The sequence below is a fragment of the Canis lupus genome, chromosome X, assembly GCF_048164855.1.
Source record: "Canis lupus baileyi chromosome X, mCanLup2.hap1, whole genome shotgun sequence".
Lineage (NCBI taxonomy): Eukaryota > Metazoa > Chordata > Mammalia > Carnivora > Canidae > Canis > Canis lupus.
In genome coordinates this window covers 111,658,739-111,672,465 of record NC_132876.1, presented here as the reverse complement: position 1 = coordinate 111,672,465, position 13,727 = coordinate 111,658,739, and the positions used below count along the sequence as shown (strand labels likewise).

General features: G+C 43.7%; 1 long non-coding RNA gene across 1 annotated transcript; it reads left to right on the top strand.

Moving 5' to 3' along the window:
- The first annotated feature begins 726 nt into the window (after positions 1-726).
- LOC140628070 (uncharacterized) lies at positions 727-11,552 on the top strand. Its single transcript, XR_012026488.1, has 2 exons — positions 727-1,071; positions 10,949-11,552. It is a non-coding gene; the product is annotated as an uncharacterized lncRNA (long non-coding RNA).
- The last annotated feature ends 2,175 nt before the right edge of the window (positions 11,553-13,727 follow it).

Genomic DNA, 13,727 nt, shown 5'->3' with positions numbered 1-13,727 from the left:
CAGAGTCTAGTGAGGCCCAGTCCAGAACTCATGCAGCGTAGTTTGTTACATTATATTGGTCTATACCCAGAATCAAAGAGTAGAGATGTAGAAGCTGCAAAGAACTGTGGCCTTTTAAAAAACCCATCGCAAAAAGGAAGTACATTGGGTGAAACAGGTTGTCACATGCTTAATAAAGTAACTGACGTTGTACTAAGTGTCCAATGAACTTATATTATCATCATCATCATCATCATCGTTTATTGAAGACCTATGTGGCAGGCTTTTTACTAGTCTTATTTAATCACCACAACTATCCCACTTTACAGATGAGGGCACTGAGACTCAAAGATATGAAGAAAACTACTGAAAGTCATTTAACTAGTAAGTGATGGTACCCAAACTGGTACTCCATATCACCCTGGGTCTTAGCTTCCTACCCTAAAATGCTGAAGAAGAAACTCAACTTGAATCTGAGATGATATTAAACAGTTAGGAAAGCCTGGGAGACTATATGAAAACAAAGATCCTGGCCTCATGACCTGAAATAAAAGGGTGAAGTCCAGAGCCAATTTGGGCAGATGACCCTCAGGTTGGTCACAGCCCATGTCAAGGACAAAGCAATGATGATTATTGTGACTTATTTGCTGACCTATGTTGCCTGGTTCTTTCCCTTATCAGATAGCATTGGGAAATTCCATCCTGACCAGAGTCCATGTTAGTGTTAGAAAATCTTGGGTAGGGGGATGGAAGTAGAAGGAACATGGGCTTAAGACAGAAAGAAAATCAGGGATCCCTGGGTGGCGCAGCAGTTTGGCGCCTGCCTTTGGCCCAGGGCGCGATCCTGGAGACCCGGGATCGAATCCCACATCGGGCTCCCGGTGCATGGAGCCTGCTTCTCCCTCTGCCTGTGTCTCTGCACCTCTCTCTCTCTCTCTCTGTGACTATCATAAATAAATTTAAAAAAAATTAAAAAAAAAAGACAGAAAGAAAATCAGCCTTGGAATAGAAAATACCAGAGCAGAAGAAGAGTTTTGAAATGCCCTTGGCCAGATATTCCCAATATCTTTTTGGAATGAAGATACCGGTAAGGTAGCACTTTATTGAAACTACAGATGAGGCTTGGTGAGCATATGACTTAACAGTTTTCAGTAACCTCACAGAATCCTAGAAGTCTGCAGCCCACAGGTTGGGAACTAGCGGGCTAGTTCAGAAAAGTTGATAAGTTTAACTTTGAGAGCCAGTGCTGTTAATTTGGCAGTGGTCTGGAAGTCCTGTGTTGAGTAGATTCTGAGGATGTCTCTAGATATTACTGGAAAGATTGCTATGACTGGTTATTGATACCTCTCACTGGCCTGGACAGAGATGGTGGTATTATACGTGCTAGGTGTTTGCCATCTGTGACCTAGTTATGTCTTCATAAGAGGAAGCTGTGGCACAGAAGAATGATGGGATTTTCTCCAGGTTACACAGTTCATAGCAGAATCAGGCCTATGTCCTTGGTCTCCTGATCAGTATGTTAAGCATGGCGTATTTTTAAATTTTCTTTCCACACTTGCCCCCTTTTTTATTTGAAAGTCTGCTTCCATGCCAGATATGGTATAGTTTCCTTCCTTCATTGAAGAAAACAAAACTAATAAGGCTTATTTGGGGATTTGCCTGGTGAATTTAATTGATTGTTGAGACAAGGCTTTCAATTCTGGTCTATTTCCACATCCATTCCCCTGTTATAACACATTCGTGCCCAAGCATTAGACTTTGAAATTAGAGGACTAGTTTATTGTTGAACTAAAATCTGATGCAATTCAAGACGACCCAGTGAACGCCTCCCCTCCCCCTTCTCTCTCCTTCAACCTCCAAGGTTCCTCACCCCCTTTCTATTTTAATACTTTTCAGGCATCTGAGATTAATTAATTTCTACTTACTCATATGCACACCCACACACAACCCCATGGAGCTCATGGGTCCCATAAAACCTCATTACACTAGAGCTGGAAGGGACTTCGGCTTCATCCAGTCTATTTTCTGAGAAGACTAAAGCACAAAGAGGGAAAGGGCTGGAAGTTTGCAGGGTTGCAAAGCTGGAAGCCAATTTTCCAGAATCCAGTTTGCCAAACGGCCAATTTGCTGAATGGCCAACTCACACCACTGTCTTGCTTTTGTGAATTCTTTGTTTAGACAATGGGTTTTCATTTTGTCTCCATGTGAAGGACTATCCCAGTGCCTCTGCCACAGGTCCCTCCTCCTGTAGCTGAGCCTGGGGAGAAGAGAAAGGAGAGAGTGAAGAGCATGAGAAGACTGTAGAAAGAATATGGATCATTTTTATTAGCATATTCTGTATGAGTAATATATATGATAAAAATGCTACATATTCAGAATGTATTTTTGACTAAGATTCTATTAATGAAGGATGCTAATAAAGAACAGATTCTTATGACTCCTTTCCTCTTATGAGTCAGAGGATGAATAGATTTTCCCTGTGCCTTCAATCTTCTTCCGTCCCTCCCCTCCCATCCCCTCCCCTCCCTCCCTCTCTCTCTCTCACTCTTGCTCTCATTCTCACTCTTGTCTTCAGTCCTACTAGCATTTCTTCATCTTCTTTCAGTTCCCTCAAAACACCAAGCCCTTTCCTGTAATGACCTTTGCATTTGCTGTTCTCTGCCTCCAATGCCTTACCCCTGTCTTACCATCACCATCTCTTTGCCATCTTCTAAGTCTCAAGTTAAATGTCCCCTTCTTAGGGAGACTTTACCTGATCACCTAATCTAACTTCACTCCTCTACCGCACATATCAATTAGCTTCCACAATGTAACTGTCCTAAAATTTAGCGGCTTAAAACAACCATTCATTTTACTTATGTCTACAGACATATGTCATATAAGACATATAACAGAACTGAGCAGAGATCAGCTGAGCTGGCCCAAATCAGAAGAATTACCTGGTCAACCACAGAATTATGGGCTGAATTAAATATTCATTATTTTAAGCCACTATGATTTGTGGTGATTTGTTACACAGCAAAAGCTAACCAATACAGGGGGTCTGGATTAAGACAGCAGACCCAATCAGGGAACAGAACTCAGTCCTATATATTTAGGTCTTGTAGCAGACAGTGACAATGCCCCACCCTTAACCCTTTAGGCCTTACCATTTCTGTGCATATCCATCTGACCTCCAGTGGCCAACTTACATATTTCTTTGCCTGAAGGCTTTCCCTAGCTGCCAGATCACACCTTGCCTGTACACACAGCAGACTAGAAGTTCTGGTGAATTAACACCTTCAAGCAGTGACTGGTGGGAGTTGGTGTGTAAATTCTCCAGCTTTCTCATCACTTGAGTGGGATCATTCCATACTGTTTCCCAGAGTTACCCAGAGAGACTGAGCTCTAAGATGTGGTAAAGAGCTTCCATTACCTCCCTGTCCTTGTGTTTTTCATTCATAGCCTGATGTGAAAGTACAGAACCCAAGGATGAGCCTAGGGTGCTCATTTAGGCCTGGTCCCAGGTTGAAGCTGTATGTTTGCATCCCATACATTTGGCATGATGGTTTCGATGGATGTGGCGAGAGCTTTTGATATGATTATCAGGGATGGAATGAAGGTGAAGAATAGATGAAGCCAAGAGATAAGAGTGAGGATGGCACTGGGGAGAGATCTGCCTTGTAATATTATGTGGCAGGAAACAAAAGCTACAAGTTTAATGTATCCATTTTTCTTATAATAGTCTTTCTTTCTCCTAATACTATTTGTGTGCATATGTGTATCTATTATAATTTATATATAGTTAAATACATATTTCTTCAATGTACTAGTCAATGGGCTAGACAAATGTATACATGCAACCCTAACCTTGTAAATCGAGATATAGAGCATTTGATTCACTCCAGAATGTTCCCTTGTGCCCCTTTGCAGCCAATCCCCCACCCCCGCCAGAAGCAATCACTGCTATGATTTCTATCATCATATATTAGTCTAACTTACTCTAGAACTTCACAAAAATGAAGTCATTCAGTACTCTTTTATGTCTCACTTCTTTCAGTCTGCATAATGTTTTTCAGATTATGTTGTATATATCAACAGTTCATTCCTTTTTTATTGCTGGATCATATTTCATTGTATGATTATAGCATAATTTATTCATCAGTTCTCATCATGTTGGATATTTGCATTATTTCCTGTTTTATCCATTATGGACACAGCTTCCATGAGGATTTATGCACAAGTATTCTTCATACACGTATTTTCATTTTTCTTGAGTAAATATGTAGGAGTGAAATTGGTAGATCACAGGATAGGTATGAAGCCTTTGGTCTCGTTGCCTCTGTGACTGGCTTAGTTTCCCCAGCCCTCTGATTGGCCTGCCTTCCTCCCCCTGTGGTGGGTCTAGTGTATGGAAATTCAAGCAAGCATTCTGTGGAGGGGCCTCAGATACTTTCCTCTAAGTTTCAGAGCAAGGAATGAGGGTATTGTCAGGAAAGAGAATGGGACTGGAAGTTGAGGATAAGTAGCTAAGAGACCAGGGTCTAGTCTTAGTTCCTCCACTAATTATTTCCAGGCAAGTAATTTTCTGAACTTTGATTTTTCTCTTGGGTTGCTCTTCAAGATTCTTTCCAGATGGTTCTATGTCTGTCTTATGAGTTCTTAGTAGATGCTCAATTAGAATTTGTTTTCCTATGCAGCACGGAGAAAAATATTGAAAAATTTATATTCCTCTTGACTTAAAAAACATGAAAATAGTTACTATTTCACTGATTTTCCTGCATCCTAATAAGAGTAGATGTTTTTTATGACCAGGATGGTCATTAGGGCTACAAACAGAAGAGTCAAGAGAGACAAGACTAGAAAGAGGAGGAGGCTGCAGAAGTAGAACAAAGAGCAGAAGGGGGGAGAGAGACTCAAGAGGAGGGGGGGAGTGCATGCATGCGTGTGTGTGTGTGTGTGTGTGTGTGTGTGTAGCACAAGAGCAAGAGAAAGAATGAGAAACACACACACAAAGGGTGCTAAATGTTATACGGAATAAACTTTGAGGAAAATAAAAGATGTTCAAAAGAAGTTTTACTGAGACATGTGTGATGTCAACATGTCTTCTGCACCTTCTCCCCAAGAAGCTTTCAAGGAAAGCACCCATTAATCTATAGTCTTTTTAAAGTTGGTTATATATTGTGATTTTAAAAAATTTATTGGTGTTTAAGACTGGCTTCATGGTGACCTCAAGACACAGGAGAGTCTCCCAAAGGGGACCTACAGCATTTAGGTTGAGTGAATGAAAGTGTTAGGGTAAAAGGCTAAGTTGCTGTAACAAAGAGACCTAACAACACAGTATAGCCTACAGAACCAAGAGGTTTATTTGTCTTCCAGGTAATAATTCAGAGGTACATGGTTCAGATTGCTGAAGCAGCTCTGCTCCACAGTTAGTCAGAAACTCGTGTTCTTTTTATTGGGTACCTCTGCCATCCTCTAGGTATTGTTGTTATCTATGGTTGAAACTAGATTGTGATGGGTTGCAGGTAGTGAGAAGGAGAAAGATAAGATGGAGGAGACATGTCTACTATCTTACATCCTCATTCTAAATGTAGCTTAAGTCACTCTCACATCCAACTGGCCAGAATTCAATCACATGACCAAACCTCATTACAAGGGAATCTGGGAAATGTACTCAAGCTGTGTGCCCAGTAAGAAGGGGAAAGTGGATTCTAATGGACAGCTGGCAGCCTTCACCCCCCAAGAGCAAGCCCTCAGACCCTCAAGGGGCTGCTCAGGGAACTGCTCTTCCATGCTTTGAGGGAAGAACAATATTCTCCAGGCCTCAGTGAGAGTTTTTCCTACTCTGGTCTAGGGTGCATCTGCCCTGTGTGTGGGAGTGTGTGTGTGTGTGTGTGTGTGTGTGTGCGCGCGCGCGCGCGCTTATACCATGGTCTGATGATCTTCGGGTGGGAGTGTTATTTACTAGTTATTGAACCCCTGCCTGACACCAAGTTAAGCTAGAGATGATTATGTTTCAGGAGCTGAGTAAAGCAGGAGGGAAGTGACTTGAAGGGCCCTGTTCCTTCCCCTGAATGTTTGTCTCACAGTGGGGAGCTGAAACTGTGAGTCTCAAATCTCTCTTCCTGGAAAATCCTCCCAATCCAGATGTCCCCTTCCCCACCTACCTCTATTACCCAACAATCTTTTCTCTCTCCTTGCCCTTCATGGACCCCAACAGTGTTGACTGGCTATGACAGTATGTAATTGAACACAGAGCATTTTCCCTCCACTGTGATTAGTCAAACTTTACCCCAGATGCACTTGAATCACCCTTAAAAAGATGCAGCTAGGTCTGCAGGCTACAAATTCCTCCTGAGGTGTTGAGTGGTATGTGCTTGGGTGTTCCTTCATGGTGACACCAAGGCCAATTCTATTAACTGAGCATTTTTTTCTCCTCTCACTTTCTTACTCCCCCTCCCTGTCTCCTCCTTCATGACTTTGACACTGCCATTTTTCTTTATTTCAGTCTCACCGTGACCTGTGAGCCAAAATCCACACTGTCAACAGGTTCCCTGGAATGGCATCCTATATTTGGCTTGTAACCAGACTCTGGGGGTATCTACATGGCAGTCAATAGCTGATTAGAGCAACAGAGAATTTTCTCTTCAAGAGAAAAAGCTAGAGTTTAATTAATCTCAGAGCAAAATGGTTCATCTCAAAATAAATTATATTTTCTAGCCGCTAGAACAGCTGTTGAACAAAACACATTCTCCAGCAAGTGAGAAGAATGACAACCTGCAGATCTCAGAAGAGAATTTAAAAAACAAAACAAACAGGTGTGGTAGATTATATGAATGATGATCCCAAATACTTCACCTGCCTGTGGTATTGCAGATCTTCCCATCAAGAGGTGGAATTTGTTAAAAAGAAAAAAAAAAGAGGTGAATTTGTTCCTTTACCCCTTGAGTCTAGTCTGGCCACGTGACCTGCTTTGTCCAGTGGGACGTTAGCAAACATGAAACAAGCAGAGACTTGAAACACGCTTGTGTACTTGTGCTTGTTCTTCCGTGGGTCCTGGGACCCTGACACCCAAGATTGCCTGCTGGACGATGAGAGACATGTATTTGTCCCCATTGCCCCAGCCAATATCTTGCCGTACTAGGCACATGAGCGTGAGCAGCCTAGCACTCAGTCTCTAGATGGCTCACTAGCTGACTGCAGGTGAATGAGAAGTCTGAGCTCAAACCAAAAGAATTACCTGGACAGACCTCAGAATCATGATCTAAGTAGATGATGGTTGTTTTGAGCCACTAAGCTTTGAGGTGGTTTGTTATATAGCACAAGCTGACTGACACAACCAAGTATGTGTGTGTTTGTGTAGGTGTGTCCTCCATATCAATTACAGATGTTCCCAACATACTCTGAAATCAGTACAGTCCAGGTAAGACCTTTTCTTGGCTGCTCTGTAGAAACTCTAAGCTCCATAAATTAACATGTGGAGGAGTAAGTGATCATTCTTCTTTTCCCCGCTCATCCCTCTCCTGTGCCAGACTCCTGAACTTGGATCTTGGCCAGGTAGAAATCTGGCCAATCTGAAGGAAGGAGGCACTTAGAATGGACCACACCGCTCGTTTTCCTGGGAATATTGCTTCTCTCTGGCAGCCCCAGCACAAAGGATGAAGGAAGACGTGTGCACCTAAGTTCTTCTCGTTGTAAGGAAATGGATAACCACTGGCTCTTTCCTCCTTTTCGTCATGGGGTTAGGATGTCAGAATCTCACAGCCTCCCCCACCGTAGCTTGGTTGTTGCTGATGGCTTTCCCAAGGCACGTTCCCGGGGAGTGTCCTTACATATCGCACATGGTATTGATTCCTAAAACCACAGATGTGGCATTTCTGGGGGAGTCTTCTTTGGTTAGACAAAGCCTGCAGGAGAGTCTGTCTTTAATATTAGTTTTCTATATTTGAGGGGACATAGTTGGCCTAATTATTACATATCCTGTATCAAATATGTTGGTTCTACTTTGGAGGAGACTGTAGCAAATCTAGTTCTTAGGGGTCTAATGTGACTGCCAGTAGGGATCCCTTCCTTTACATTTTCCTCTTTTCTACTTCTTTCTTCTTTTCTCATTTCTATACATGTTTCAGCTATTAAAATCAGTTATTTTTTAAAAAAACAGCTTTATTGAGGCATGACTTATATACTATAAAAGTTACCTGCTTAAAGTGAATAACTTAGTGATGTTCAGTAAGTTTATAGAGTTATGCAGTTATCATTATGATCCAGTTTCAGGAAATTTCCATCACCTCCAAAAGGTCCCACATGTCCATTTGTAGTCAGTACCTACTCCCACCCTTAATCCCAGGCAACGGCTCATCTACTTTCTATCTCTAAAGATTTGCCTGTCCTGGACATTTCATATCAATGGAACCATACAATATATGATAGAGTTTGTTTTTGAGAGAGAGAGAGAGAGATAGCGTAGCGAATGAGGGTGAGGGGGCAGAGGGAGAGGGAGAGAGACAATCTTAAGCAGGCTTCACACCCAGTGCAGAGCCTGATTCAGGGCTCCATTTCACGATTCTGAGATCATGACCTGAGCCCAAATCAAGAGTCAGATGCTTAACTGACTGAGTCACCCAGGTGCCCCTAAAAGTTAGCCTTTTTTTGAAAAGCTGATCCATGAATATGAACAAGACACCCTATCTTGGTTTGTGTTTCCTCAAAGTGGATGCCAAGGCAAGGACTTGGGGGCAGATAGTTTATTTGGGACATGATCACCGGAAGCAGAAGTGAGGGAGTGGGGAGAATGAGATACAGAGGGAAAAAATACAAAAGAAAAGAGAAAGCACACAGTGAGAAGATCACCTCTGTGGGCAACTGGGGCTCAATCCCACTGGGGATTGCCTAAGGAATCATGTGGACTGTGCTTTGGGGGAAGCTGAGGCATTTATCCACCATATACATTAGTTAGCTAATACTGTGTAACATGTTACCCAAAACTTAGCATTTTTTTAAAAGATTTTATTTATTCATGAGAGACAGAGAGAGGCAGAGACACAGGCAGAGGGAGAAGCAGGCTCCCTTCGGGGAGCCTGATGCAGGACTTGATCCCAGGACCCCAGGATCGCAACCTGAGCTGAAGGCAGATGCTCAACTGCTGAGCCACCCAGGTGCCCCCCCCAAAACTTAGCATTTTAAAGCAATGATTAACATTTATTATCTCTCATAGTTTTAAGGATTAGGAATTTGAGTTTTGTTTAGCTGAGTGGTCAGCTTGGGGTCTTTTATAAGGCTGCAGTAGAGATATTGGCCAGGCTGTGGTCATCTGAGGACTTAACTGGGCCTGGAGGATCCACAGCTAAGACAGGTCCCTCACCTGGCTGACAACTCAGTGCTGGCTGTTGGCCCATAGCACTGTTTGGCCTCAGTTCCTCCCCAAATGACCCTCTGCATAAGGCTACTTGAGTGTCCTCGTAACATGGCAGCTGGCTTCCAAAAGAGAGCAGGATAGAAGCAGCAATGCCTTTTATGATCTAGCCTGAAAAGTCATGCCCCATCATTTGCACTATACTATATTAGTTACAAACATCAGCAGTATTCAACGTGGGAGGGGACTATACGAAGGCAAGTATAGCAGGATGCAAGGATCACTGGGGCCCTCTTGGGGCTTGCCCACCCATCCGTTGTCTCCTGTCCCTCTTTGGTGGAGGGTTGCCTTGTGTGAGTTGGGCAAGCTCAAGGAAGGGCTGATAAAGCCTTAGGCAGAGGGTTTGCATTTGTGGTAAGAAGCAACCAGCCAGCCAGGAAGTATCCACTGTGGCTCTAGGTAAACTCAGAGGTGGTCCTAAGGGCCCTGTGGCAGAGCATCTGCCACATGCCCCAAGGCTGGCATTAGTGATACAGTCATGCTGGTCCATCTTTGATAATGAAAAGAGAACCCTTCGATAGCTCAGACTTACAGAAGGAACGAAATGGTAGGTCGTTGGTGAGATGCCCTCTAGGTGACTACTGTACCACTGAGCTTTGGGCTTTGGGCAGCTCACCATCCCTGCCAAAGGAGCTTCCAGAAAAACAAAGCCAGCCTACTCCTAATACTGCTAAAGAATATGCCATCCCAGGTCAGCCCTGTGGTTCTGCTACGTAACAGTCAGAGGCCCAGCCGCATTCTTGACATATGGGGAGGAGGCTGGAATCAAAAGCAGGAGTCCAGATTTAGAGGCTCTGTTTGGTGAAGGCTCTTACCAAGTGACCAGGAAAAGGAGCAAATGATGACAGATCCATGCCTGGCAACGCTGCCAAGCGCTAGATTGAGAGCGCTGCCATCGAGGGGCTCCAACACTCGCGCCACCTAGGTCTGCTACCGCATAAAGGAGCAAAGGCAGGAGGAGAGCAGGGAAGGCAGGAAAAGAGCAACAAAGGGAAAGAGGGGAAGTGAATCTATCATCTGAGGTCCCTTGCTGCATGGCCAAAGTCCCAGCTGTGTGGCCGAACCTATGATTTAGCTGGCCCGGGACAATCCTAGCTTAACCTGCTCTTTTAGGATAGTTATTAATAGCACCTTCTTTTACTCTCAGAAGCATGCAGGTGTGGATGACAGATTACATGGTCATCTGTAATGTACCCATAGCACTGTACTGGCCCCCACATAACCCTCCTCACCATTAATTGAAAATGTTTAATATCTGTGTTGTCTAATCGACTGCAATTTCCGGGAGGATAGGGACCTAGTCTGACTTCGATAGTGCTGTGCCTGAAGTATTGGCGTCTGTGAAGTGCTCCATATATGCTGACTTCCTGAATGAATGAATGAATGAATGAGGAAATGAGTGACTGAGTCCACGGTCGAGTACACCAGCTTTGTGTAAAGAGCCGTGGTACGGTTGGAATGGCTCCGGGGAAGGAAAGGAGAAGTCATTAAGTCTAGAATTCCAAAGGAAGCCATAGGAGGCGTGTCTTAAGGCCCCAGGTCAAAGCTCTATTCAAATGTATTCCCTTCATTTAGTTCCAGGGGCTCCGGGCCAGATGGTGCGCGCTCACGGAAAGAGCTGCTGCGGCTGCAAGTACCGGGTCCCCGGTGTCAGAAAAGCCCCACGTGTGAATCAACAGGCTTTGCATCTCTGCTCTCCAAGGGTCTGCTCTGTCAGCAAGTGGTCTGAAAGCCAGGAAATTGTGTTATCGGCCGCATGGCGACCGTCCTGTACATTTTCTTTATAATTTCCTTTTTAGGGAGAGGGAGCCAAGCATTGCCACCAAACAAGGACCATTTATGGACTACTCAGTCGCATTTGCGAAGAGCTGCTGCGGCGGCCTCGTGATCCTAAGCGTAAACCTTAGCCCATCTCAGCCAAGAGCACAGGCTCAGCATTCAGGAGAGCAGAAAAAAATGAAAGCCGAAAGCTGAAGCCCGAGTTCTGCACAGACGGCTGTATGGTGGCTAATTTAGAAGGGAAATTGCAACATCTCCAGTGGTGGCATTCGATTTATCATACCCAGCTTGTCCAAAGACACGAAAAAGCTCCTTTGTGCTTGGATCTTAAATTCCCCAACAGAAATTTCTGTTATTTTTCTTGTAGGTTTTTGAAATAAAGACAATTCTTAAGGAATGAGACATTGAGTCATAGGACCTGGCTCCTCTGTCACTTGCCATTAGGTCATTGTAGGGCTGCCAAAGGTTTTTTTTTTTTTTTTCCCTTTGGTATGTCTTTTTCTTCCAAGATGAGAATCACTAGGCTGACCACATCATTATAAGATTAATGCCATGTATACTATTATTATGAATGTTTATTACTTACATTCTCCCATTCCAGTTCTTCTCAAGCATAATTCCAACACATACCCCTTTACAAAATCTCCCCCAGGAGCACCTGTGTGGCTCAGTCGGTTAAGTGCCTGCCTTTGGTTCAGGTCATGTTCCCAGGGTCCTGGGATGGAGCCCGCATCAGGCTCCCTGCTCAGTAGGGATTCTGCTTCTCCCTCTCCCTCTGTGTTCTCTCTCTCTTTCTCAAATAAACAAATAAGTTAAAAAAAAAAAAACCTCCCCCAAAGTAGAAAGCTTCTCAGCAAATGGTTGTAGCATTTACTACTATACATGTAAATACAGTATAATAACAGGAGGCTAATACCATAAATGATAAGTAGTAATGCTCTAGTTGGAAGACAGTGGATGAATATAATCTAAGTAGGCAGGCAGGGCCCTTCAGGGCCATCAGGGAAGGAGAACAACATTGGCAAAGTGAGAGGCCAGGGATTGTCAAACTATATGGCCCTTGAGCTAAATCTGGCCTGCCACATTTTTGTAAATAAGGTTTGATTAGAGCACAGCCACGTTCTTTCATCATCATGCATCATCGATGCTTCATCGATGGCTGCTTTCAGGCCACAAGGGTAGAACTGAGAAATTGTGAATAGAGACTATAGGGCCCCTACAGACTAAAATATTTACTATTTGGATCTTTATATACAAAGTTTACTGAGTCCTGGCATAGACCAAGGTGGAAGTGGTGGATGAGTTTTCCTTCCTGAAATGGGTATTCAAAAATGTGAGTTTGAACAGGAGCAGAGGTTCAAAGCCATTTGGCAGGAAATAGGGAGCAGGCTCATGGGGAGTGGAAATCCTTTTCTCACTGTGCAGAAAACTTAGCCTCAGACCCAGGTACTGAGAATCTACAGGAATGGAAACTATTTACATTTATTGAATACACCTATCCTTCCGTCTATCTATCCATCCGTCCATCCATTATTTATCCATCTTCTCATTAAGTATACATTTATTTTTACAGAATCATTTTGTTACTCAAATAAAACATGACCCTTGTAGGGAAAAGCATTTTAAAAATATAGATGAGGGATCCCTGGGCGGCGCAGCGGTTTGGCGCCTGCCTTGGGCCCAGGGTGCGATCCTGGAGACCCGGGATCGAATCCCACGTCGGGCTCCCGGTGCCTGGAGCCTGCTTCTCCCTCTGCCTATGTCTCTGCCTCTTTCTCTCTCTCTCTCTGTGACTATCATAAATAAATAAAAATAAAAATAAATAAAGTAAAATAAAAATAAAAATATAGATGAGCCCCCTCTACAAAAGATGAAAACCACGTATAATTTCATCAACCAGGGATAACCAGTTACATTTTGGTATGTGTCCTTCTTAATCTCTTTTCCTACATGGAAAAGAAAGTTTTTATTGAGTGCCTCCTACATGCCAGGCAGTATGCTAAGCAATGAGGATATAAAATGGTGAAAGGTTGGTCTTGACCTCAAGGATAGAGAGCAGTGTCCCATCCCAAATCACTGTAATATAGGCTGAAAAGTGCAATAGTAGCTGCCTGAAGAGCTACAAGGAAAGCAGGACAGAAGGAGCAATCACCTCTTCTTGGCCTATTATATTCAAGGTGAGTCTTAGAGGGTGCCAGGGAGTCTGCTCAGTGAGCAAGAACATTCCAGACAGAGAGAAAAGCACCTGATGTTTCCTATGTGCCTAGTAGACACCTAGAAGTTTTATTGAGACTATCTTATATAATCATCAAAACAACTCTAGGGGGGATCCCTGGGTGGCGCAGCGGTTTGGCGCCTGCCTTTGGCCCAGGGCGCAATCCTGGAGACCCGGGATCGAATCCCACGTCGGGCTCCCAGTGCATGGAGCCTGCTTCTCCATCTGCCTAAGTCTCTGCCTCTCACTCTCTCTCTCTCTCTCTCTCTCTCTCTCTCTCTGTGACTATCATAAATAAATAAAAATTAAAAAAAAAACAACTCTAGGAGGTAGATATTATCATTTCCATTTTACTGTTGA